The sequence below is a fragment of the Octodon degus genome, unplaced genomic scaffold (assembly GCF_000260255.1).
Source record: "Octodon degus isolate 3935 unplaced genomic scaffold, OctDeg1.0 scaffold00081, whole genome shotgun sequence".
Lineage (NCBI taxonomy): Eukaryota > Metazoa > Chordata > Mammalia > Rodentia > Octodontidae > Octodon > Octodon degus.
The window spans coordinates 3426865-3453485 of NW_004524657.1; the positions used below are offsets into that span (position 1 = coordinate 3426865).

Consider the following 26621-nt stretch of genomic DNA (forward strand, 5'->3'; position numbering starts at 1 on the left):
CTCCTCCTTCTTTGTGGAACTGGGGATTGAACTTTGGCCCTTGTGCTTGCCAGGGTTGCACTTATCTACTGAGCTATCTCCCTAGCCCTTAGAATCTGTTCTTTAGCTGCAGACTGCGCAAGTTGCACAAATGTCTACAACAGAAATGGCAAAGCATGATATATCCCTGACACTCCTTCCCACCCCTCTGTAACAGATATCACTAATTGGCAATGGGATTCAGAGTCTTTCTCAAAATCATGTTTTAGATACTCTCTGCTGATTGATGAGTGAAACGGGAACACAAAACTGGATAAGCATGATGACATTGAGTTGTGATCACTTTTGTAAGATGTAGGATAGAGAAGCCTATCAAGAACCCCATATGCAGGGCAATCTCACTGCTAAGGTAGCTCTCAGAATGCTGGACACAGTGATGTTCTTCCTAAGGAAAATGGGAGCTTCAAAGCTGCCTTGTTAGTAGAGAGAAACACAGAATAGCTGCAGGAAGTGGTCGGCTGAAATGGACAGTTTACATGAAGCCAGAAAACCTAGGAAGGAATTGTTCTCCATAAACGTTTTAGAAGACAGAGCACTCATGAAGACTACCAGAAATGTGCTGGTGAGACGGATGATGCTAGCACCCAAAGCCTCAGCAGTGGCTTCTGTGTGCAGCCCTCAGTAGGAGAGGTGGTCATAGAGGTAAGTGTGTGGTACCAAAGGACTCTGGGCGACTATATACTAGAAAATGGGGAATGACACAGACGTTTTGAGGACCACTAGCACAGTGTCAATGAACTGAGAGACCTGAGTATCATTTTTTGAGTAGAGCTCACTTTTAGAGTAGAATTTTTTGAAGCCAGATAATGAATGAAATCCTGGCCACATTGCCATCATCTACTAGATCTGCTGCCTTTCCCATCAGTCATTGCCCCAGCCCAGGAGTATTGAATTAGAATAGATGTACTTGGCAGTTGGGATAGCCACACATTGGTTTCTCCATTCTAGTTATGAAGGCCAAAACAGAAGTGCCCAGTTCACCAGTTTGGCCCCTGCAGACACTGGAGAGATCTTTCTGAATGAGTGTAGATGGATTCAAACTCAATTAAGTAGTAGTCTTGATTGGAACTGCAGTACAGGCATAGTGCTTTAAACAGATTATTGTGGTCTCAGGAAAGTGTATGTAGGAATAGACTGAGAAAGTGTTCTGTTCTAATCTGAAGGGTAAAGATGATCATAAAGTCTTCCTATCGTATGCAACAGAAAGTAATACCCATTACTGCTTTATGGGAAGCCACATAAACTCTGTTAACATTTGTCATAATATGATCTTCAAAGGCCTGAAAACACTTCAGAATATCACCTTGACTCATGTGTACTGTGGATGTCACTAGAAATACCAAGAAAGAGGTGTTTAGTGCATTACAGGCTGTGGTAAGACAGATATACTATGGAAGGTGGGGGACAGGCTCTAAAGATTCAGAAACATGTCACATCATCGAAATTTTCATGGTTCACCAGTGAGGAGCTGCTGAAGAATATCATCTTTTCCATACCCAAGTACAATATACATCACTGCATCCTACATTCCTTACCTCAATAAAGAAGGCAACTCCTTGTTAGGTCTCCTTGGGTTCTAGCATCAATACATTCCACATCCAGGAATAGGGCTGTGGCCCATGCTGGATGTTGTAGAAGTCCCACAGCAGTGTGGACTATAGTGTAAAGTTGGGACATAATCCAGCAGACACTACAGTGTGACCAATATCAGTGGGAAAAGAAATAGTTTGGAGTTGATGAACATCCAGTGGGAAAATCAATTAGAATACCTCCCTTGGAGCTCTGGAGCAATACCAGGTCAACTACAGTAGAGAACTCTATGTCTTTTGAGAAACTGTTGCTACAATGTTTCTGAGCCTTAGTACTGAAGGAATGCTTGATAACGAGAACACTGGTTCTTTGGGACTGTATTATGAGATAATTTTGTCAAGTACAAAAAGCCATCAAGTCTGATAGGTTCAACAGCTGTCCATTTAGAGATGAAAGTAGTACAGAACAGGCCCACAGAGTACCAGATCGGCATGAATAAGCAGCACGAGCGGGTAGACCAGGTGCTCCCACAACATCCCTCAAGGTTGCACAGTGGCTCTGCTCAACTCATATTTATGGTTAAATTGGGAGGCACAACCTGACTTTGGCTGACACCTGGATTGGTTCACTATGCAGCTACAAAGCAAAATAGTACATTTCAGTGCATCCAGTGTAGTTTTGGAAGACAGCAAAGAAAGATCTCAATATATAGAGCTGAGAAGATCAATATATTTGATTTTTTACTTTGTATGAAGGACATATAACTCATTCTTTGTCCAGGTGACATTATCTAGGCCTTGTCATTGGTAACCTCAGTACTGATGTGATGAGCACATGGAAAGGACACAGTGACAGAGAAGAAAACTATTCCCGCACCAGTAAGTTTGGCTGCCACTTCTCAAGGCCAGCCCACCTACTAACTGTCTCAAGGCCAACCACTAACTGTCTTTGAGTGTCCAACTTGCCATCAACAGAAGCTAACACCGAGCCCTTTAAGAACTCTTTATTGAGGAGACCAACTGTGCCTTTGTTGGCATTGGACTCCTTGTCATGCAAAAGCTAGCCATGCTCTCTGTGTTATACTTATTCAGGATAGTCACTTGCCTTTCTTGTCCTTGGATATACAGCCATCACCCTTTTCTATACTCTGAGAACTCCCATTTCCTAACTATAGTAGTAGTCCACACAGCACCATATCTGACAACATAGTGCTCACTCTATAGTGAAGAGGATGTGGAACTGGGCTTGTGATCTGTACACTACCTAGAAGCAGCTGTCCTTGCACAGAACTGGTGTGAACTATTGAAAGAACAGATGAAAGGCTAGTGTACAGATCCTGCCCTGAAAAGATGGGTAACAAACATCAGAATACTGGTGAAGCAGTGAAAGCCCCCTTTGTATTGCTGTGTTCCTAACGCAAAGTAAAATATGTTTGGGAGTCAAGGGGGAGTGGAATGAATGGCCTTGACTAGCATTATTTCCAGCAGTCTTCTGGGGGCTCTCTGTTTTCTTATGTACGCCTCTATTCTCAGCAGATTAGAGCTTCTCCTCCCCAGGGGATATCCACTCACACCAGGAGCACAACAAGAACTGAAGTGCTACTAGGAGGTCTAGTGTCTAGGAGCTAGTGGACAAGTAGTGGAGTCACCATCTTGGAAAGAGTAGATGCCTGTTGTCAGCAGATAGAGGTGGGTGAAGTGTTCATACAAGTGTTTCAACACAGAAAATTTGCTTGTCAAGTTATGACTGACTGCAGACAGTCAAGTGGATGTGTTCAGGGCTGCTGAACACCCTCAGTAGGTCCTTATTGTGGGCTTGTGTAGATTCTTCATGCGCTAGGCTCTGCTACCCATGCTGTGGTGGGAGGCAAAGGGGAGTTGAAACAAAATTTTTATTATTGTCATGAAGACATGCACCCTGGCTTCTAGCTCCACAAAGAAAAGACAAGTGTCTCCTTTCCCCTGTAATATCCATGAGCTGTGCCCTGATATCAATTGTTTACTTCAAAATTCAAGCACAGCTCTGTTGGAAATATGGTGAGGCTTGGTTGGGAGACATTGTCATCCTTGCATAATTCTGCTTAGACAAAGGAATCAGCTTAGAAGTGAAGTATACACCTGAACAGGTTCCAAATAAGCAACACAAATGGTGAGGTCTCCTGAAAGAACAGATTTTAACTTTGGTGTTACAGTTTGTGTCTAGTTGTCCTCCTGAAGTCTCATGCATCATCAGGCAGCTTTCTAGAGTTTGTGATTGAGTTATGATCTCATACTGGGATTATTGGTGTGGGTGCTTCACCCATCCTGGCATGAACAGCCTGAATACAATATAAGGAGGAGAGTGAGAGGCTTGCTAGCCACTGTAGGCCCTGCTCTTCCATTTTGGCTCTTTTCGCTGTTTTCCACTGTGATAAATAGCTGCTCTCTTCTGTGTGTCATTCTTTCTTAAGACATCCAGGTATGGACTGAAACTTTGACAAGCTATGAGCTAAATTAACCTTTCCTTCTTTAATTTTGTGTGTTGGGTATTTTCACCAAGCAATGAGGCATTTGGGCTTGAAGATAAGATACTTGTAGTTCTACGTCCAATGGCATATTTTTTTGTGTCATGTAACTACTAAAGAGGAAGAGCAAGAGTGAAAAAATCATAGTCGTTTGGTTAAATCACTTTTGTGGATCCTGGAAAATAAGTTTTATTAATGTTAGCATAGAAAGAAGCTGAGTGCTCTGAGCAGGGCCTGGCGTGTGCTAGGTGCTTAACATGCTTGCTGAACAAGTGTCTGGGGGCTTGGGAAAGCATTTGCACAGCAAAACAGAACAAAACAAACAGAGCAAAACGGAACAAAACAAAACAAAAATACAATGAAATACAACAACAATAACAGCCCAGAACACAACCAATTTAAAAATTTTGAAATAATTAAAGGCTCAGAAGAAGTTACAAAATGAAGACACAGTTTTCATGTGTCTATCTCCCCAATGATGACATCTATAACTGCATTTAGGCTTCATGATTTAAAGGAAAATTACAGTTCTTAATTTAGGCTACAAACAAATTGAACATGATTGCCAGATATATTATTAAGCAGTTATTATATCCTTGGCAAAGTTCCAAGTATTTAGAAGTATTTATTTAATCTCATAAGGAGCTATGAGAAGTCTACCTACTTTACACAACAGTAAACAAAGGGAGGTGAGAATATTATCCTAGTTTTTTGCAGCAAGTTTGAGGTATGTCAGACTTTAACATAGATGCTTGGGTGCCACATTCATGGTCTTCATCAAAACTCAGCTTGTGTTGTCCCTTTCGTATTTTGTGTTTTCTTTAAAAATACTTATTGTGTGTAGTCCTTTTTACTTTTTTTTTTTTTTTTTTTTTGGTGGAACTGGAGATTGAACTCAGACCCTTGTGCTTGCCAGGGAGGCACTTATTCCACTGAGCCATCTCCCCGGTCCCCGTGTAGTCCTTTTTAATATCTAATGTGTAGACACAAGGCCTGGTCTTGTCTCCATCCACTCATTCCCTACTCTGGAGACCCTAATTAATCTTTATGACCCTGACAATATTTTGTATTCTTTGCTTTACTGTTAAGAGGACAGTCTAATACCCCAGATTAAATAATAGAAGCCTTCTATGGTTTGCTGTTATGGTTTGAATGTGTTTCCAAGAATTCATGTGGAGGAGTTTTACTGCAGGAGGTAGTACGCAACAGGCAGCATTTAGGTTACAAGCGCTTTGAGATGTTAATGCCTTTAGAAAGCAGGCTTGTGGGAGGGCTACTGCTTTTCTGCTTTCCACTCTGTGGAGGTCCGGGTGCCATCTTGGAAGCAGAGAATGGCTTCACCAGACACCTAGCCTGCTGAAGCCTTGGCCTTGTGCTCCCATCCCTCAGAATCTATGATCAGGGTTCGATCCCTGGCACCACATGCCACACTGGCCCCACCCTCTGGGCACACTGAGCCAGTGGTGGAGTCTGGGCATGGTGGCACACACCTGTAATCCCAGGACTAGGGAGGCTGAAAACAGGAGGACCACTGTGAGCTGCATAGTGAGACTATACACACACACACACACATACACACACACACACACACACACACACACACACCGAACTCTGTTATCACTCATTTGTGCTTCTAAATTGCCCAGTCTCTGGTGTTCCATTATGGTGTTCCCAGACAGATGATTGCTTTTTATCTGTCCTCATTCAGTATTTTAGTATTGTGCACCCTCTTTGCATTCAGAAATGCATCCCTTCTGTGTGGAATGACCACTCTCCTTTCATCAGCATATTGAATTCTTACTCATGGGTCCATCTTTCTTCTTGTGAAGCTTTTCTTGACCATTTTCATGATATGGTCCCCCAGAGAGTCTGTGTGGCCCTTCCACCAGTTCCATGTCAGTGTGCTTGTTTCTGATTTTTGTTCCTTTACAAGACAAGACAGTAGGGAGCCTTTGCAACTTTCAGGGATACACCAAGAGAATCTGAGGCCTGGAGGAAAAGTTCCATGGCAAAATGGGAGTGTAAGAGGTCGCTGAGTGGGGAGAAGGAGGTAAGCAGGGCCTTGAGAGTTGTGGGTTGTGGCTAATAAACTAGCAGTTCCCTGCCAGGGAACTCAAGGACCCGAGTTCAATACCTGGCACCCATGTTGTACCAGTCTGGGAAACCCGGGTGAATCACACCAGCCCCAAAATTGGGCTTGGCGTTGCACACCTCTAATCCCAGCACTGGGGAGGCTGAGACAGAAGAATCACTACAAGTCTAAACTGTTTGGTGAGACCCTATATCAAATAAAATTTTAAAATCAATTAAAAAAAGTAGAACATGGGTTAAGTTTCAATCCAATGATATCCATACTAATAGTACATGTGAGTTCTCTAAAACCCCAGTTAAAATCCAAAGTCATTCATATTTCATCTTAGTGAGTTTGTCTGCTTGAACTGTATTCCCATGCTCAGCTGATGGTATATCGCCTTCCTGGGTCACCCAAGAAACCTATAGCATAAACTTTTCACTTTGTCTTGTGTTTAAAATTTTAATACTTCGTCATCAAAGCCTCTCTGTGTTATTTTATAAAGCATGTCTTAAATCTGCATGCTTCCCTCTGTCCCTACCCTTAATCGTATACACTAGATACCCACGAACTCTTCTTCAAATTTCTGCAGTCTCCTAACTAGCATAAATGGTAATTGTAGTACTGGCCCTGCCATATGGATCCTTTGCACAGTAACTAAAAAGGTCTATTTAAAACAGGTTTGAAGCCCATCTTTGTCAGCTCTCCCATCACTAGACACAGTGTCCAATGCCCACCACTTCAAGGAGGAGAACTTTAGTTTTGCTCACAGAGTCAGGAGACTCAGCCTATCAAGGGCGGTTCCGAGGTAGGGATGGTGTGATATAAGAGAGTGACGGGGCAAGAATGTGGGGTCCGTGACAGCCACGAAACAGAGCAGGGCAGTGTCAGAGAGGAGGGCTGAGAAGCTAGATATCAACACCAAGATTAGCCCTCTGTGGCCACCCAGACGCACCCAGGAGTGTATTTTACTGACTTTTTGGGCATTTCCTAACCTAATTAGGTTGAAACATCAATATTAGCATTCAAAAAGCCATAAATTTTCAACATCTCAATCTTCAATCTTTCAGTTAAAGGGCAAGCTCCTTTAATTGGTATGTGAGAACCTCAAAAGTTTGGATTGTTCTTAGGACTTCAGCCCCATTTCTTACCACATCCTCATGCCTATGTTATAGGCTTTACCAATGACAAGCTGATATCATTTATACACAGAAGCTACATCATTTCTCCTTACTCTTCTCACCTGCATAACTTTGCTCCTATTTTTGTCTGTGTGAGAATCAGGGCGCTTCAGCCCCTTTGCTTTGGCCAATCCTCTGTGATCTTTTAGCCCTGTCAGCTCTGTCTGTCATTCTCAACTTTACCCCATGCACCCACCCTTAAGTAACGAGTGGGAGCACACATTCACAATTCTAGACCCCATAGAAGGAGCAGTAATACCTGCTGGGAGTCTGTGTTGGTTTTGCTGAGAATTACAGGTTCCTAGAACCTTTCACAAAATGAATGTTTAAAAGCAAGAGTAATGCATGGAAGTCATTAAGCCCGTAAAGTGGACCCTTTGTTCCCCAGGTCCTGCTAATTACCATTTAGAAGCAGTTTATTTGCAATGTACTCAATTACTTAAATAACTAAATAGGTTTTTACTGATCAACTCCAGCACCGTTTACTTAATAGCAATGAGCAGGTTCAGCAGCACAGTTCCACTGATAGTGTGCTCCCAGAAATAGGCTTAAGATGAAGCTCCAGGGGAAACCAGACTTCACCAGAACTCACTCTAATTGTTCATGTAACCACTCAGACCTAGAGAAACATCCGCAACCAAAAGGAAGATTCAAGCAAGTCTGGTATCCAGTCCATACTCTCCATTCCTGCCAGGGACTTAGACTGCTGAGCTATCTCCCCAGCCTATAACCACTGTTTTAGTTGCTTCTATTTATTTCATCCATTTATGTGTCTTTCTGCCCCTTGTAGTTCTCTCTGGATTAGTTAAACTCTTATGATTTAACTCCTATCTCTGCTATTGGCTTATTAGCTATTTCTATTTCCTTTTCTATTTCCTTTTTTATATTTATTTGTAGGGTTTATAGTGTGTATTTTAAAGTTATGTTGTATTTTTGTTTAATACTGTGCAAATTTGTATGTATTATGAGGGCTTGAATATTTTAATTACTCATAAAGTTTGTGGTGTTTAAACATTTAAATTTTACATGTGTTATAAAGCCAACTGCTACAATATTGCTTTAAACAGTCAGTTATATAAAATAAGAAAAATGTGCTTTTTGGTAAATTTCCCTCTTCAGTTTTTCTCTGTGCAGACTTCTTCATTTTCTTAAACACAGAGTGTCAGGCCTGGAGTGACATCCTTTCTGTCAGACTTCTTTTGATGTTTCTTGAAATATAGGGCTGCTGGTGATGAGACCCCGTGCCCCCAGCATCGGTTTTGCTTTTTAAAACATCTGGATTAGTCTTGATTGCCCCTTCATTTTTATCACTGCTTTTGCTAGCTACAGAACCAGGACTCTGGGGGATAGCTGTTCCCCGATGGCTTTCAAGGTGCTCCCTTGGAGTCTGGCTCGAACACCTGCTGACAAGAAGTCTGCTATCCTTCCGACAGCTTTTGCTTTGTATTTACTGTGTGCATGTCTTTCCTCCAAGTTGCCTTCAAAGTCTTCTCTTTCTTTTTCTATTTCTAGTAGTTGGGGAAATGCAATCCACAATTTGATGCCTTTCACTATTTTTTGAAAATTCTAGCTATTCTTTGGTTCTCTCTCTCTCTCTCTCTCTCTCTCTCTCTCTCTCTCTCTCTCTCTCTCTTTTTGATGTGGCATAATTTAGAGTCTCCCCCCGTGAATCTAAATTATGCTACATCAGTTGACAATATATTTTCTGAATATCTCTGCTCCATTTCTCTTTTCTCTCCTTTCCCCGTCTCTTATTCCTCATTGCATTTCCAGTTGGATAACTTGTGTTGAGATATATTTTCAAGTTCCTTAATCATTACTTTGGCTACTTTAAATCCAGAGTTGGTTCTTTGGATAGACTCTGAATTATTTCCTTTTGTTCTTAAATTTCTCACATTTCCACTTCACTCTTGCTTATAGTTTTTGATCTTTTCATTAAAATTATTCAGTTGTTGTCTACCTTTCTCCCTAGAGATTTTTACTTATTAATTACAGTTATGTAACAGAAAAGGATTTAAAAAATATTTCACTTAAAAATCATTTGGAGGACTTCTGTGAAAATGGCTGAGTGGTAAGCAATAGTTAGCCTCTCAGAATCAGAATCCAGAGACTAGAAAATAACTTGTGACAGGAAAAACAAACAAACAGCCAGAGAAAAATAGATCTTCAGAAACTAGAAGGATCTGAAAGGAAAGTTAAAACCTACAGAGAAACTGAAACACAGAATGCAGTGTGGAAAGGGGCAATTTGAATGCCCTCCATGGAATGTAGTTTGTGGCTTATGAGAAAGAGAACAGATTTGTAGAGAGAGAAAATGAAACATGGGGACCCCAGAGGCTTCAGGGAGAAATGTGGGAGTGGAAAGCAGTGTTGTGCATTCTGAGTGGCAAGAAAACTTTAGGGCTCTGCTTCTACATTTGTTCATCGTCCTACAACAGCTGGTGAGGGACTGAAATCTAACCACCTGCCACCTCTGGAGGGAGGATTTGCAACTCTAGGGAAGGGTTGATTGAACATGGGACTCAGACCAATCACAGGACAGGTACGCTTCAGGGTTCCCAGTGTTCGCTAGGTGAAGAAAGGCAGGAATTCAGCCATGGTCAGGGATCTGTCATCAGCTGGAAAGAAAACCCCAAGGGGTTTAAGATGAAAGTCAAAGGTCCCATCCCCATGGCCAGGATTAGATTGAATTGTTCTAGGTTTGAAAGCCATGGAATTGGTGCCTTCACCTTATGCTGGGGCATGAATCCAGCAGAGATTAGGAGTCTGAGTGCCTTTTTTATCTAACAGCTTGAGCCAAGACACATCTTGACTTGGACACTGCCTCTAAATTGTGTATCTTATTATTAGTCAGTCCATGTTCAAGATCATAGAGAAATCTTTCTTTTGTTTTCTTTCTTTCCTTGTCGTTTTGAGACAGGGTTTCACTATGCAGTTCAGATTGGATTTGAACTTTATAATTCAGGCTGGCCTCAAAATTACAGTGATTCTCCTGCCTCAGCTTCCCAAATGCTGGGATTGTGGGTGTGTGCCACCATGCCTGGATTCTTCTTTTTTCTCTGAGTGTGCCTTTTTTTCTTATGCTCTCTTTTCTTCTTTCCTCCTTTCTTCTTCACAGTTTATTGGGGTTTGGGAAATTTCTTTTGTATTTATTATTTCTTTTTATTTTTATATTCTCCTCTCTTTTAATTTTTCTTTGCTTAAATTTTCTCCTATTTTTATTCCCAATATAATTTGTTCTTTTATCTTCTTTCTCTTCAGGTTTTTTCTCTCATTTACACAATTCTATAAACCTCCTTCTACCCACCGATGTGATCTTTTATGCCACATCTCTTCTCCTTATGTAATAGTTTTCCTCTTGCATGCCCCCATTTTGAACCCCCTATATCTTTAATGGTATAACCATAAAGCTTTATTAGTCTTTTAATAGCTAATTCTATAAAATTACTGTCAATTTTTTTCTACCATTAGTAGAGATAGGGCTGTCACATTTAGTATATTTCACTTGTACATGAATATCTGAATTGTCTTAATGTTTACCCCCTAATTATGGATTTCTTCTCTAGGGTTAAAAGTACATAATTTGCTCTTATGGTGTGGTAATATACAATTCGTCTTGAATGGCAAAATGTAGCTTATCTACTTGATATTCTAAGGATCACATAGTTATTGCCATTTTTCTGTAAGCTGACACTCAGATAACCTTTGTGACATTACCAATCTTAGAGTAAATTCCCACAGAACTCAGTGTCGGACTACTTATACTGCATCCTCTTCCCCCAAATTTACCAAGGTGGTTGGATCTTGGGGTCAAGGCAAACAGTTATAATTAGTCATGTTCAAAGTACATCACTGAAAAGTGACTAATGAAATCTCTATCCTAGTAGCAAAGGCTTTACAGTATAAGCACACAGAAACCTCAGCACAAAACAATACAAAACAGAGAAGAAACAATACAGAAGACAAGGCAACAAAATGCTTCCCTAGACTCCGAGCTCCACTGAAGTTAACCAAGGGGGCATGAGTGGGGAGCACAGCATAAGCCACATACATCTGAATTACTCAAAAGAATAGCAGAGGAATTTAGAAAGCAGATAAAAAAATTAACCTAGTGGGTGACAGAAGATGTAACTAAGCAGTAATGGGAGTAATAGCCAAATGATCCAAGAGGTTTCAATAGACATTAATAAAAAGCTGCAGGATTTAAATAAAATGGCACAAAACATGAATGGCTAGTTGAGCAAACCTTAGAGTCCATGATAATATTTCAATCACAAGTCCAGGAAATTAAAAGTTATATTGGAAGTATGGGCAGCAGAAGCAACCAGTACGAGAACAGAACATCAGAACCAGCAGCCAGTGATATCTTCAAAGACCAAATACACAAAGACAACTTACAAACAACAAGAGCACGTGAGAAACTGAGCCAACATTTGCTAGATGATGTGAAGAAGACTAATACAAGAATAATTTGAATAAGCAAAATATCAGAAGACAACACAAATTACCTAACATATGTGTTCACAGAAAACAATAGAAAGCTGCTCAAATATAAGGAAAGAAACAGACATACAGGTGACTGAGGCATAAGGAAGCCCAAATAGCCATGGCCAAAAAAATAATGTTTCTGCAGTATATTGCACACCAAGCATGAAAAGTTCATCATATAAATGAAAACTTAAGAGCTGTTAAAGCACCAGAGCCCATGTATCCAGCCCAAAGAGGACCAAGGACTGACCAGATGAGCATCCCATACCCTGCTACACACTAGCACCTGCAGGCCAAGCCTGGGAAAATCTGGCACTGACTGGACTGAGTGCCCTGCCCCCATGCATGTGGCAGGGCCTGAGCACCCAGCTTGGAAGGACCCAGGACCAACTGGATGAGAGCATACAGGGGGCAATCCTGGGTCCCCAGAACACTGGACAAAAGAGGGAAGAACTGACAGACCCACCTAACTGAAGAAAAAATCAACACTGAAGAGGAAAGTTTCATTTTTGGTCTGAATTATTACCATATCATAGAGGCTGGGTGAGAGAAACCCTAGGAGATAGGCTTGGACAGAAGAGAGAGCTGAAGAGAGATATCCTGGGATTCCTTGGGAGACGCAGGGTTTGGTCATTTATGGAGGCCAAGCTGGAGAGGTGAAACCTTCAGAGGTGTGGTCCTGAAAGAGCAGGTAGTTAGTCTAGTGGTATGTTTGAGCTGACATTGCTCCCTGGCATTGCTTCAGCAGGAACCAGTGGTCTGAAGTATTATAGGCTAATATATGCGTAGTCAGTTTTCCTGCATGAAACTCATAGTCCTCTTAGTTCTCATTATAGGATGTCTGTGACTGTTTCCTAGGGGTTGGCACTGTACAGTTGACATTTGGTTCTATTAATGCCACTGAATTTGCTACTATAGAGAGGTAAAATAGTAGTGTATTTGTACCTATTTTCCTCTCTATGCCAATATTTGGGTTTCCTGGGGATTGCAAACAACAAAAAGTGATATACATATACATAGAACCATGAGAGGGGGAGCAGGGCAAAACTACAGAAAATATCCAAAATCAGAGGAAAGCAAACACCACTTAGGGTAATGCTACAAAAAAGTTTATAAAAAGCATGAAGAAACTAGATGAGTGTAAAGAGGAAATGAACCAAAATTTATGGCAGTATCACCTAGAATGCCCAGGGTAGATTCAGGGGACATGAGTAAAAGATGGAAGTGGTGAATAAGATGATTTAAAACATGAATGACTGATTCAACAAGGATATAGAATCTTTGAAAAGATATCAAACAGAAATATGTGAAATAGAAAGTTGCATTCACTTTCAAATTGCAAAAACGATGAATATGAAGATAGAATGTGTGAAACTGAGAACAAAATGGTAAGTTATGCAAACTACGCAAGCCACAAAAAACCCCAAGAGAAGAAGCAGGGTGCGTGCAGCAGTTACTTGGCAACCCCAGGAACACAAACCCAAGGCTAGATGGACTTACAGAAAACCTGGAAGGTGAACATATTAATACATTTACAGAAGTCATAGAAGAAATTTTCCCAACTATCAGAAAAGAGTTTAAAGAACAATTCAGTTAGCCTTACTGGGCACCAAACAACTAAAATAAAAAAAGAAGCTCACCAAAGCATATGCTTATGAAATTGCTAGATATCCAACCAAAAAAAGTAATTTTAACAGCAGTCAAAGCAAAAGAAACAAAAAAAAAGCATAGAAAAGAAATTAGAATTGCAGCACACATCTCAATACAAACTTTAAAGATCAGAAGAGCTCAGAGTGAAGTGCTACAAGCCAGAAAAGTGAGCATCATCCAACCCAGATTAATTTATCCAGCAAGACTATCTCTTAAAATAGGTGGAAAAATAAGGGCACTTCATGAAAAAGACCATGTCAAGAGGCATAAATACTAAGCCAGTCTTGCAGAAAATATTTTTTTTAAATACTAGACAGAGAAATGAAACCAATGAGACTAAAAAGTCACATGAAATAAAAACACTAAGCAGGGACTGTGGATAAAGATTAAAAACAACAACAACAGGACAGGAAAAGAAAAACAAGTGAATTACCAACAAAGAAATAATGAAATGGCAGTAATCAATCAATACCTCTCAGAAATATTTCTCAGTGTTCATGGTCTCAGCTCTTCAATTAAAATATACAGATTGGCAGACAGACCTGATTAAAAAAAAAAAAAAAAGAAAATCCAACAGACTGTTGCAGTCAAGAAACTTATCCAAAAAAAGAAAAAAAGAAAAAAAAAGAAATCTATCCAAAAAAGATATTCAAATAATAAAAATTAAGGAATGGAAAACAACATTCTAGGCAGCAGGATCCAAAAGTAGCAGGCACAACAATGTTAATTTCAATTTAAACTTCAAGTTGAAATTGATTAGAAGATGCAAAGAAGGTCACTAGATATTAGTAAAGGGAGAAACCCAATGGGATAATGTAACATTTATTAATATCTATACATCAAACACTGGAGCAGCTATCTTCATAAAACAAAATAGTGCTGATCATAAAAGTTCAAATAAATAGTAATGCAATCAGAGTGGTGGGATCTTAACACCCTGATTTTTGCAAAACATAGATCAATTAAACACAAAATCAGTAAGAAAATATCAACACTGAGCTACAAGCTTTAACAAATGCACTTAATAGATATCTCCAAAGTATTTCACCCTACTATAGCAGAGTAAGTATTCTTTTCTGCAGCACATGGTACTTTTTCCAAAACAGGTAACATACTAGTTCACACAGCCTGCTTAATTAAGTATAAGAAAATTGAAATCAACTTATGTGTACCAGCAGAGCATTGTGCAATGAAACTAGAACTCAATGACAGAAGAAATCACAGAATGGGTAAAACACCCAGAAGATGAATAATATATTAACCAATCAATAGGCCACAGTAGAAATCAAGGAAAAAATTTAAAAATTCCTGGAATTTTTAAATGAAAATGTTCATACATGTTAATAAAAATGCCCATGTATTCCAACTCACTGAAACCGCTGAGACACTATGGAAGCAGTTCTGAGAGGGAAGTTCATTTCAATCAATGCTCACCTTGCAAATACAGTGCAAGCTACAATAAACAACCTTCAAGGAAATCTTAAGATACATGAGAAAGAACAGCAATGCTGATCCAAAACAAAATAAGGAGGGAAATTATAAAGATTAAAGTGGAAATCAATGAAATTGAAACTAAAATAATGAAAAGGGAATAAATTTAAAAATTTGTTTTTGAAAAAATAAACGAAGTAGATGAGCCCTCAGCCAGAATTACAAAGATAGAGATAGTAAAAACTGGGTGCGGTGATACACACCTGTAATGCCTGCACTCTGTTGGTTGAGACAGGAGGGTTGCTGTGAATTTGAGGCCAGCCTGAGCTAATCAGTGAGCTCAAGTCCAGTCCAAACTACACAGCAATATCATGTCTCAAAAAGAAGAAACACAGAAAAGATTCACACCAATGTAATTAGAAGTAAAAAAGGTGAAATCATAACAGACGCTATTGAAATTCAGAAGACATTTAGTAACTACTTTGAAAAAATGGCATTCCAACAAATTGGCAAATTTTAAAGAAAAAGACACATTCCTAGACTCACAGAAATTACTAAAGCTAGCCACAGAAGAGAAAAATAATGCAGAATAACTCAGTAACAAACAATGAAATTGATAACAATAATAAAGACTTCCAACTGAGAAAAGGCCCAGGACCTGATAGATTCACTGCTGAATTCTACAAAATCTTTAAGGATGTTACTTATACTCTTCAAGTTCTTCAAAAAAATTTAAAAGGAACACATTGCCCCTAAATCCATTTATAGAAGCCAGCATCAGTATGATTCCCAAACTAGATAAAGTCCCAATGAAAACAAAAAACTAGAGGTCAATCTCCTCAGTGGAAATGGATGTAAAAATCCTCAAGAAGCTATTAGTAGCTGGAGGAGTACATATCATCCAAAAGACAATATGTCACAACCAAGTAGAATTCATCCCAGAGATGCAAGGATGGTTCAGCATATAGAAATTAATGAATATAATATATCAAAAGATAGAAACAAGGTCAAAACCACATGATCATGCTAATAGTTGCAGAAAAGGCATTCAACAAAATTAAGGACATTTTCATGACAAGAACTCTGAATAAAATAGCTACAGCAAGACCATTCCTGAGTTTGAGAAAAGCTATTTCTGATAAGCCAATGGTCAATGTCATAGTAAGTGAGGAAAAACTGAACACATTCCACCTAACTTTAGGAACAAGAGGAGAAGATGACTATCATCACTTCTCTTTGACATATCAAATGAAACATTAGTCAGAACAATCATGCAAGGGAAAGAAGTACAAAAAAGGAAGAACTCAAATTTTATTATTGGCAGATGACCTGATAATCTACATAGAACACCTAAAGAACTTCACCAAAACTCTCTTAGAATTAATAAGCAACTCCAGCAATGTATCACAATACAAAAATCACACAAAAGAGATTAGTGTACATATACACAAATAATGGACTCAGTGAGAAGGAAATTATGAAAATAATACCATTCATGATTACAAAAAGAAAAAATGAAATGCTTAGGAATTAACCTAACCAAGGAAATGGAAGATCTCGACAACAAAAAACTGTAGTATTCTAAAGAAGACCAAAGAGCGCATTAGAAAATGGTAAGCTATATCCTGTTCTTGGGTAGGCGGAATCAATACAGACAGAATGGTCATACGTCCAAAACTCTTGTATAGATTTGGGACAATCTGAATCCAAATAGCAGTAGCACTCCTGATAGAACTGGATAAAGCAATTTTTAATTCAAATAGAAGAGCTATAGAATACCAAAAACAATTCTTGGCAACATGGGCAAGGTTGGAGGCCTCACAATCCTGGACTTCAAGGACACTACTGTGGAAAAAGCTATAGTGAGAAAAACAACCTAATATTGGAGAAATGAGCAAACACCAACACTACCAACAGCAAACAATCTGTGGCTCAGTGAAACAAAATTGGACCTGCTCAGACACCTTTAACAATTGGTGCTTGGAAAACGGGCTACACACATGCCAAAGACTGAACCTAGAGCCATACCTCTCACAAAGCACTAAACTAAAATAAAAGGATTTAAGATTTATTACAACAGAAACAATTTCTGGAAGACAAAATAGATAAGAAGGGATAAGTATAGGCAGAGACTTTCTGAACATTCCTGGTTGTACAAGAAATACTACTAAGAGTCAACAAATGGGCTCACATCGAATTAAAAACTTCTGCACAGCAAAGAAAACCACCAGCAGTGTGAAGAGAAAACCTGCAGGATGGAAAAAGTTTTTATCAGCTACTCCTCAAAGCAATGTCTCAAACATTACACAAAACTAAAAAAAGTGGTCACCTAAATTTAAAGACTGAATCAAAAATTTGGCATATGAGGGGCCAGGGAGATGGCTCAGTGGAATAAGCGCTTCCCTGGCAAGCACAAGGGCCTGAGTTCAATCCCCGGTTCTGAAAAAAAAAAAAAATTGGCATATGAAATGAATAGACAATTCTTAGAAGATAAAGATATATAAATGACTAATAAGTACATAAATAAATGCCCAAAATTTCTGGCCACTTATGAAGTGAAATTAAAACAAGAGTGAGATTGCAAATGGTCATCACTGAGAAATCAAACAATAACAAATACTGAAGAGGCTGCAAGGAGAAAAGGAGACAGCTCACTTTTAGTGGGCGTGTACAACTATCAAGAAGCCAGAGTAAAGGTGTCTCAGACAACTAAAATTAGAAATTTCATTTGATGCAGCTGTTCTCCCTCTAGATATCTTCCCAAAGGGGTCAAAGAGATCATGCTCCATGATTATGGCAGCACATTTAATAGCTAAATTTTCAAAGGAGTGTATACATTTATCAACAAATGAGGACCAGGAAGATGGCTCAGTAGAATAAGCACTTGCCTGGCAAGTGCAAATGCCTGAGTTCAATCCCAGCTTCAGCAAAAACAAACAAACAAACAAACAAACAAACAAACAAAATCAAATGAATGCATGAAGAAAATGTGTCATCTATACACGATGACGATGGACTACTACTCACCCATAAATAGTGATAAACTTGAGTCACCTGTAGGACAAGGGTTCACCTTGAGGCCATAATGTTGAGCCAAGCCAATCAAGCACATGAGTTTATGCAGACATGATCTATCTTATGTGAGAAACCTAATGTATAAAGGTGAAATGAAAGGCATACAATAGAAAAAAAATAGAGAAAACTCTTTTTGCAACCTAGCACAGATGATATATTTAAAAGTGTATCTTGGGCCAGGGAGATGGCTCAGTGGAATATGCGCTTCCCTGGCAAGCTTAAGGGCCTGAGTTCAATACCCGGTTCCAGGAAAAAAAAAAAAAAAAGAAACAGGTATGCATAGGTCCTGCTTTACTTTGGTCTTAACCATCCAGTAGAAAAGTATGAAGATGAAATATAGGAAATAAAGCCATGCTGTTATGTTGAACTGTGGGGGACCCACGTCAATAATTTCTGACATTGCCAGTTAAACAGAAGACCCAATGCTATAATGGGCTACTGGACTCTTTTAGAATATTTTGCTGAGTTTACACCTATAATATTCAATAACGGAACTTAAAAAAAAATGAGGTATAACTATGAATGTCCATTTTGTATCTGTGTATTCAAAGTGGTTGGGAGAGATATATAGTTGCATTCTCTTAATGAATAGAATGATTTGTTCTAATGGTGTCTGTAAGTAGGATCACAAGTCTGCATCTTGTACAGTAATTAACCACTAAGAAGAATATATGCAGTGTATTATTTGTTGAAACTGTACTTCCGGTTTGATTTGAAACTGTCTCATTGCTGTTTATCAATAAAACTTTGAAAAAAAAATAAAAGTGTATCTTGATTTAATGTAATTGTCTTACACATTTTTGACCTATTAATCTAGCTGTTAATCTGTTTTTATGATAATTTACTTGATGAAGACATAAAATAAATAAATGTATCTGATGATTAAGTGGCAAAAAAAGGAAAAAAAAACATAAAAGAGGTGAAGAGGAAAAGAAAAGTATGATGTGCTATATACATATAGCAATTTCCCACACTGGATGCAATTATTGCATACTGCAAATATGTTCTAATAAAAATAAAAAATAAAAATCATTTTTGGCTCATAGTAGCTGTAAAAATAGTACAGAAATTTCCTGTGCATATCTTACCCAGCCAACAACAGTATAATGATCAAAGGTAGGAAATGTAGATGGCACAATGTTATTACATAAACCATGTAACTTGTTTTCATGCCACCACTTTATGAGCACCTTTTCTGGCTATGCAATGCATTCTCACACATGTGTAGTCATGTCACCGCCAGCACAGATACAGTCATGTGCCTCTGCTGTAAAGAAATTCTCTTCTGCTGCTTCCTCTTTTTAATTGTATCTCACATTCATCTCTACTTCCTAGAAAACACTAATCTGTCCTCTATCATTTTACAACTTCAAATAAAAGGCCTCATACAGTAACCTCAGCATAACGCCTTCTAGCCTTATCTAAGTTGTGGCGGCCAGTCATTTGTTCAGATTTCTGTGTAGTGAGATGTTTTCTGGGAGTACTGTAGTCTGTTCGCACCTGGAAAGATAGATTCTTTACAATTCTCAATTATTTCAACAAAGTTGATGAGCATTTGTGCATAGCTTCTTGTGCAGACATATATTTTCATTTCTCTAAACACTCTAGAGTAGAACTGAAGAGTCACGGGATAAACCTATGTTTAACTTTCTAAAATACTGCTCAGTTTGTTGGTCTTTTTTGGCTTTCTTTCAGGCTGTATGTTTCAATGGCATGTATGCGTACCAGCAATTTTACCATCAGTATACCTTCTTTTTAAATTTAATTTATTGGTACATATATATTACATATATTATCTATGTTTGTGTGTATGTGTGTGTATGTATAATGATCATATTCAACATAGAGAATTTGTATTTGGACATGCTATATCTTGATTCTTCTTTTTCCCCAACCCCTCCCCTCCTTTCAACTCCTCTTCCCTTCCTTATGTACAAAGCTTTGTTTCCATTTTATCATTTTTCCTTTTCCCTTTCTCTCCCCCACCCAGTTTCTATTTCTTTTCAACAATTTCTTCCTATTTTGTGGTACCTATTATACGCTTTGGTCCTTGTTTACACTTTTGGTTTCTTACACCGGGTAAACAATGTGGCAGTTACACTCGAGTGTCTAATTTATTTCACTTAGGGGTATGGACTCAAGGTGCATCCACTTACCTAAAAATGCCCCAAGTTTATCCTTCCTTAGGAGTGAATAGTACTCTGTTGTATAAAAGAAGATCTTATTTATCCATTCTTTGGTTGATGGGAATTTGAATGGTTTCAGAAATTTAGCTATTCCAATGCGGGTGCATACATATTAGTGTGGTATCATATTTTTAATTCTATGGGTAGAAACCCAGATGGGGACTAGCTGGGTCAAATGCTACCTCTAGTCCTAGTTTGTGAGGGCTCTCCGCACAGTGGAAATCAAGAGAGATAATGGAGGAAAGAAAGAGGACAAATAGAATAAACAAACATATATGTATTGGCCAAAATTGAAGGAAAACAATACAAACAAAACAACCAAGAAAGAAGAATAAAAGAAAGTAAAATAAAATAAAATTCCTCTGGTAGCCACTGTGCTGTGGTAGTGTCCAAATCAGAGCCATCACCAGAGAAAGCTCCTTCCTGGCACTGACTTCAGAGCAAGAGAAGATGCGTTTGGAGTACAAGGGCGGAGGTTGCCTGCACGGAGCTCAGCAGGGTCATCTGGGCATCAGCTGCACCAACATAAAATACAGCTGCAGAGGTTAACAAAGAGGGTTCTTATGCATGACTATCTTAAGCAAAATGCCTTTTTAGCAGGTGTAACGGTTAGATAGTCCCTGACATTTATTTTCTGTTGTTTATTTTTTTAAATATATATTTCTTTGTTACAGGGTCTCACTATGCAGCTCAAATTCATAGTGATCCTCCTGCCTCAGCCTCTCCAGTGCTGAGAATACAGGTATGCACCACTATGCCCAGTTTTATGGCTTGCATGGCATGTGGTACCAGGGATCAAACCCGCACCCCTGCACTTCTCAGGCAGGGGCTTAGAGTGCAGAGCTGTCCCCCCAGGCCCATCTGTTGTACTTGACTGCACAATTTTTAATGGTATTGTTTCAGGCTCAAGGTTCTGGCTTCCTTTGTATGCATTCCTACTACCTTTGATGGAATCGATGCGTCAGAGACAGAGAGGCCGCTGGTGTGGCACCTCATCGCCTTTGAAGTCGAGGGCTGACCTAACCAAGGAGGAGCTGTCACCAGCGCCGCAAATGCAGCCTACAAGTTAGCTGTTTTCTTTAGAGGTAAGCAACGTCTGCAGACTTCCTCCTGTGGACCCCGTCATCAATCCCCCTCCTCTCCTCAGCACACAAGAAGTGACAGAACAAGCAGACACCATCCTGGAAGGTCAGGGGCCTCCATTCCTTTCCACAAGCAAGGGGGCAAAGAGCTAAAGAAGGCTCTTAGGATTAAAGCACGGGTGGGGATCTTCATGTCACTCTGTGCTCCCCTCCCCTCTGTGCTTGGGATAAAAGCAGGGAGTGCACAGGGAGATGATGGCTTGAGGGACACGTGCTCCTCCACCTCCTTGGGGCTAAGCTTCCAATAACTGCTTTACCTTGTTGTCCAAATAAGGACCTCCTCTGAACTGGCCAGTGGTGAGCAGACAAATTGAAAGTATGACCGCAAGTACCTGGTGACATTTTGCTTGATTGGTGCAGCACTGCTTTTGCATAAAGTAAATCCATATTTCATCCTTGTATGATTCTAAGTTTGGTTTCTTTGATTTGGAGTGAGGAGCTGAGATACCAGAAAAGCAATCTGAGGCAGAGTCCCATCGCAGGGATTTTTATAATCCTTCTTCATCTTTTACAGTTGCAGCTCCTGAGTTTAAATCGATTATAGCTTTTTTAGTGACTCACTAAAAATGTCAAGTCTTTCAACAGGATTTGTCTTAATTTTCACAGAAACAGTAACCCTCTCGTGTTAGCTAAATGATGTCATTTTTACACAAGTGCAACCGACATGGCCTGGCTGGACGTAGGCGTCCCTCACTCATACAGTGCAGGACGGGGGAGCGGAGGTGGAGCCTTCCTGGAATCATCGTGCTGCTCAGGCATTCAGTTGGCTGGGGTGCTCTGCTGCAGGCCTGGGCAGAATGAAGCAATGAAGTGAAGAAGGTGCTGGGGAGAGAGTGGCTTCTGGGCAGACTCCCTCCACCCTGTCCTTCCTCCCTTCATGCCACTGCTCTGGGGGGAAGCTGTCTATGCTCTCCACCTGCATAATGTCCCCAGCATCCTCAGAGGGGACATTCCTTGGGATGCTTTTTCTGAACACTGACATAGGCGTGGCTATTCCACCTGGTGTGCAGCCTCCTCGTCTCTAGTTCCTATAGTACGTTAAATGTTAATAGCCTCCCTTTTTATACTTCTCTCCTGCTCCGTGTCAGGGGGAAGAACAGGCACTCTTTTTTATTCACCTTCACATCTTTAGTATCTGGAAATGTCAGGTATGAACATCTTGGTAAATTTCCATTAAAAGAACTCATTCATTATTACTGTGGCTTGATTGACTGCAGTTGAAGGTATTTCATAGAGCAGATTAAACCACATCAGCCATTTCCTTCAACACAGATTAAAACAATGATTATAGAATCAAGGAGCCAAGAGGAGGAGGAGGACAAGGAGGACGAGGAGTATGACAGGAAGTACTGAATGCCAAGCAGATTTCCAAAATAAAGCCCCTCTGGCTTCTGTGGTCTCCATTAGACTGCCATCTCCTGAGTGGCAGTGGTTGCATGCTACTCATGTTTACCATTTTGCTCCTTTTCACAGGGCTGGGTAGGATACTTAGTGCTTACCATAATGGAAGAAATGTGGGCCCTCTAAATGCATTTTCAAGGACCAGTGGTATAGGACTGTCCTGGGTAGGAAGCAAGGGAACCATCATTTCTGAGATTTCTGCTTGCTCTCAGTGCTTGCTGCATGTTTTGTTTTGCTAGACAGCGTCTCACTATGCAGTCTAGGCTGGCCTTGCACTCACAGGGCTTCTCCAGCCTCAGCTTCCTGAGTGCTGGGATTACAGGTGTGCACCCCCAAGGCTGGCTTCTGTTTGGAGTCTGGACACTGAGCAGAAGCCTGGGAATCAGAAACACTTTGCAAAGTATGGAGCTCTTTTTCTTGATCAGAGGGCAGCATAAGAAAGATATTGAATAACAACCTAATTATTATGAAGACATTGATGTTATGATAATTTAAGAACCTGAAGTTCTTTTAGCTTCCGCAGTGGTGTGACAAGTGGGAAAACTGGTTTTCTTGGTGGAGTAGGGACAGTATCACTTGTGCATATGCAGAGTGTTCGGTGTTTCCAGATCCATTTTTTAAAATAGATATGAGGGTGAGCAAGTGATAGTTGCTTGTTTACTTATGATAGTACATGAAGCTATTTTTGACAGTGCTGAGAAACTCTGTCCCTCTGTTTTCTTTTTGACAATGAGATACTTGAGGGTACTCTACATGGAAGAAGACTTGAAGACCTCAAGTGAAAATTTATTTAAAGATAGGACTTGCACCATCCCATCTCATGTCAGGTACTTAACTGCCATGTGTTGTTTCCCAAAAAGTAAATTGTTTGTCTCTGTTGCAGGACTTCCTTTACGGTAGTAATGTTATCTTGGCATTGTGCCAGGATTAAGCACTGGCTGAGCTGAATGGCCTGAAACTCCCTGGCTCTTTATTAATCTCAGGGAAGTGTCTTGCACCTCAGTCATTACTGCTCAATTAGGCGAGAAATCATAACATCTATTCTCATTACAGCAATCTTTCCCCAGGAAGCTTTGTTCTGGAGATGTTTCAGTGTCATCAAATCACAAGTGTGCCACTGTTTCCCTTTATCTATTACTCTCCTACCAAGAAGCTCAAGCCCTTCCCAGATTTACTCTTTTTGCGTCTGTTGTGAGCAAAACCCTGGACCTCGTTAGGTGAGGCTGCCCAATATGCCTGTCCTCCCTTGCTGCTGGCTGGTGAAACGTTTTCTCACAGCAGTTCAACAAGAGGTAATGCTCCTGGGAGGCCAGAAAGCAGAGTGTTTTGTCCCCTGCTCCCTCTTTGCTCCTCTCTGAGGCCCAGTAGCATGCTGTCATCAGGATAAAACATGAGACTCAAACTGAATGATAAGCTGAGAACTTGTTTCCTATTTTAAAGAGACTTTGCATTTCTAATAAGAAGAATTCATGAGGTTGGGCTGGGATGTTCAGAAATCCAAATAAAGAAGAGGAAAGCTCCACTTGTTATTATCTAGGAGGTGAGTTCTTCACATAACTTTTCTTTGCAGTCCTGGCCCTGGGAGAACTAGGGGTAGCAGGCTGACCTGGAGCTGAGCGGTGTAGCAGGGAGTGTTTGCCTCTCATTTTGCCCCATTGCTTCCAGGGCCAGGTTGTACATATGGAGGTGAGGGGGATACGCAGATGCACCACTCGGATCTGAGAGAAACAGCTGTCTATCCATTTTGAAGACCCTCTCGGCTGGCATCCTCCAGCTGTTAGAACGCCGGGAGTTTGCGTCCGTTCTTAACTGTGATCACGCTGCGCAGGATACAACCTCCTCCAATACCTAAGTGAACAGCGGGTGGGAATGTCTGTGTCATCTCCACCCGAAAGGAGAATCCTTCCATGAGCTGGTAGAGAGTGTCAAGTTGACGCTCTGCTCTGATGTGTGCTTCTACCAAATCTGAGTCCTTCCCTTTGGTTTTCACAGGTGTTAATTTCCTCAAGCCTTTGTATGCCTAATTCTGTTTCAGCACATGCTTCTTGAGGGACACAAGTTGCATTATAAGAATTGTAAGTCAGGGAGGCACAGAGGATGTGATAGGATGGTCTTTTTTATTTATTTATTTATTTGGTACAGGCTCTTGCTATGCAGCTCGGACTTGTAGTGATCTTCCTGTCTCAGTTTCCTCCGCGTTGGGATTACAGGCAGGTGCCACCACTCCCGGTTTCAGTGGCCTGCACACACGCCTGGGATGCTTGGGCAGGCATAGCATGTGGTACCAGGGATCAAATTCAGGACCTTGCATTTGCCAAGCATGCTTTTAGACTGCTGATATACCTCCCTAGCCATACAATTCTTTTTGACTTATTTAGTTGCATAATCTAAGATCTTAGCAATATTCTATTTTTTTCAGAAGTAAAGCTATTGAGGTCGCTGCTAGGCTATTAGAACTTCCTCACTCCTAGTCATTGCTGAGCACAGTCTGTCAGCCACGCAGCCTGTTTGCCTATGCTTGGGCTTCATGCTTTGGGCTTCCATGAAAGTCTGTGATGGTCACTAATGCACTCGTGGCCTGGGTGTACTGAGCCCACTCAACTGCTGCATTAAAGTCCTGTGTATAGAGCTCTGCAGAGTCAATTTTCTGCACCCGGAAATGTCTTGCTGTACATTTCTCTTGATCCCATAGAAAATAACATTGGTTTAATTTTGGCCTTAGTTTTCGCCACTAGAGTCTGCAGAATGAAAGATGATTCAGCTTTGCAGTGTCACAAAGCCTAATTTTTTTCTGTTTATAAGATAATAGTTTTTATGACCCTCTTGCTTTGTGTTTTTGTGCTATATTGTCTGTGTCCTTTCATGTACAGACAGGGTATGTGTACAGCTTGGTGTGGAGGGTGACCACTGGGATTTGAGTGCTGGCCCTGCCACTGGGCAACTGGGCAACCTGGGGTCTGTCCCTAACCTCACGGAAAGGTAGGTTCCTTATACAACAGGGCTAGTGAGAGAACCTTGTTCATAGGGCTACTGCAAGTGCTGAATGGGACAGGCCATGTAAGGAGCTTGGTGCTTACTCCTGGGGCAGTCGTTACTGGTGCTGATGGAGCAAATGAAGCTGGTGATAAGGCAGGGCTGAGGGTGGCAGAGGGTTCTGTGCTGTGTGTTTTGGGCTCTTAGCCAGCTTGCCAAGGAGGGTTTTCCAGAAAAAAGTGATTAACAGAGTTGAATAAGAAAACAGTGGTGATGAAATTAATTGTCAAGATGAAAAGAATCAATAGTCCCTGAGGGAACGGACAATAAGAAACTAATTATGCTGAGTGTTCAGGGATTGCACCATTCATTAACAGAAATGCCACTGTGCAGCAATTCTTTACTTGGCTACATGGCCCCATAAATTTCAGGACATTTGGTATTTCTTACCATGCTCACTGGATGATAGAAGTACTCCCTATCCCCAGCTTTGGAATAATTACAGATGTCCCCGCTTCAGAGGACTGGCTCCAGTTAAGAACCTTGGAAGAGAAGAAGGATGTCTGGGGGTCCAGGAGGACAACACTTGTCCCTCTGGGATAGTCCTAGCATCCATTAGTCATAAGCACACTTGTCCTTTCACTTAGAGGTGTCCTAGTCTACACTACACGTCTTTGTGATGGCTGATTCCAGGGCTGGGGCTGGACGCCCCTCTGCCCCAGAAGGTCAGAACATTGCGCTGTGCTGGAGAGTGAGCAAGTGCCCAAAGAATGCTAGAAAACACTTCAGTAGGAACAGGAGCCCAGTTGTGCAGCTCTCCCAAGTCAACTGGCAATCCAAGCATTGAAAGAATGACACTAATAAATCATGATCTGTTCAAGTAAGAATTCCCACACTGATGCAAATAAACAGAGGGCACAGGAAAGCTCTTCCTTATACTTGATAACTAAA

General features: G+C 40.5%; 1 protein-coding gene across 2 annotated transcripts in view; it reads right to left on the reverse strand.

Annotated features, from left to right (window-relative positions):
* Npsr1 (neuropeptide S receptor 1) overlaps nucleotides 1-26621 on the reverse strand; it is a 186099-nt gene that overhangs the window by 45958 nt on the left and 113520 nt on the right. The window lies entirely within an intron of this gene.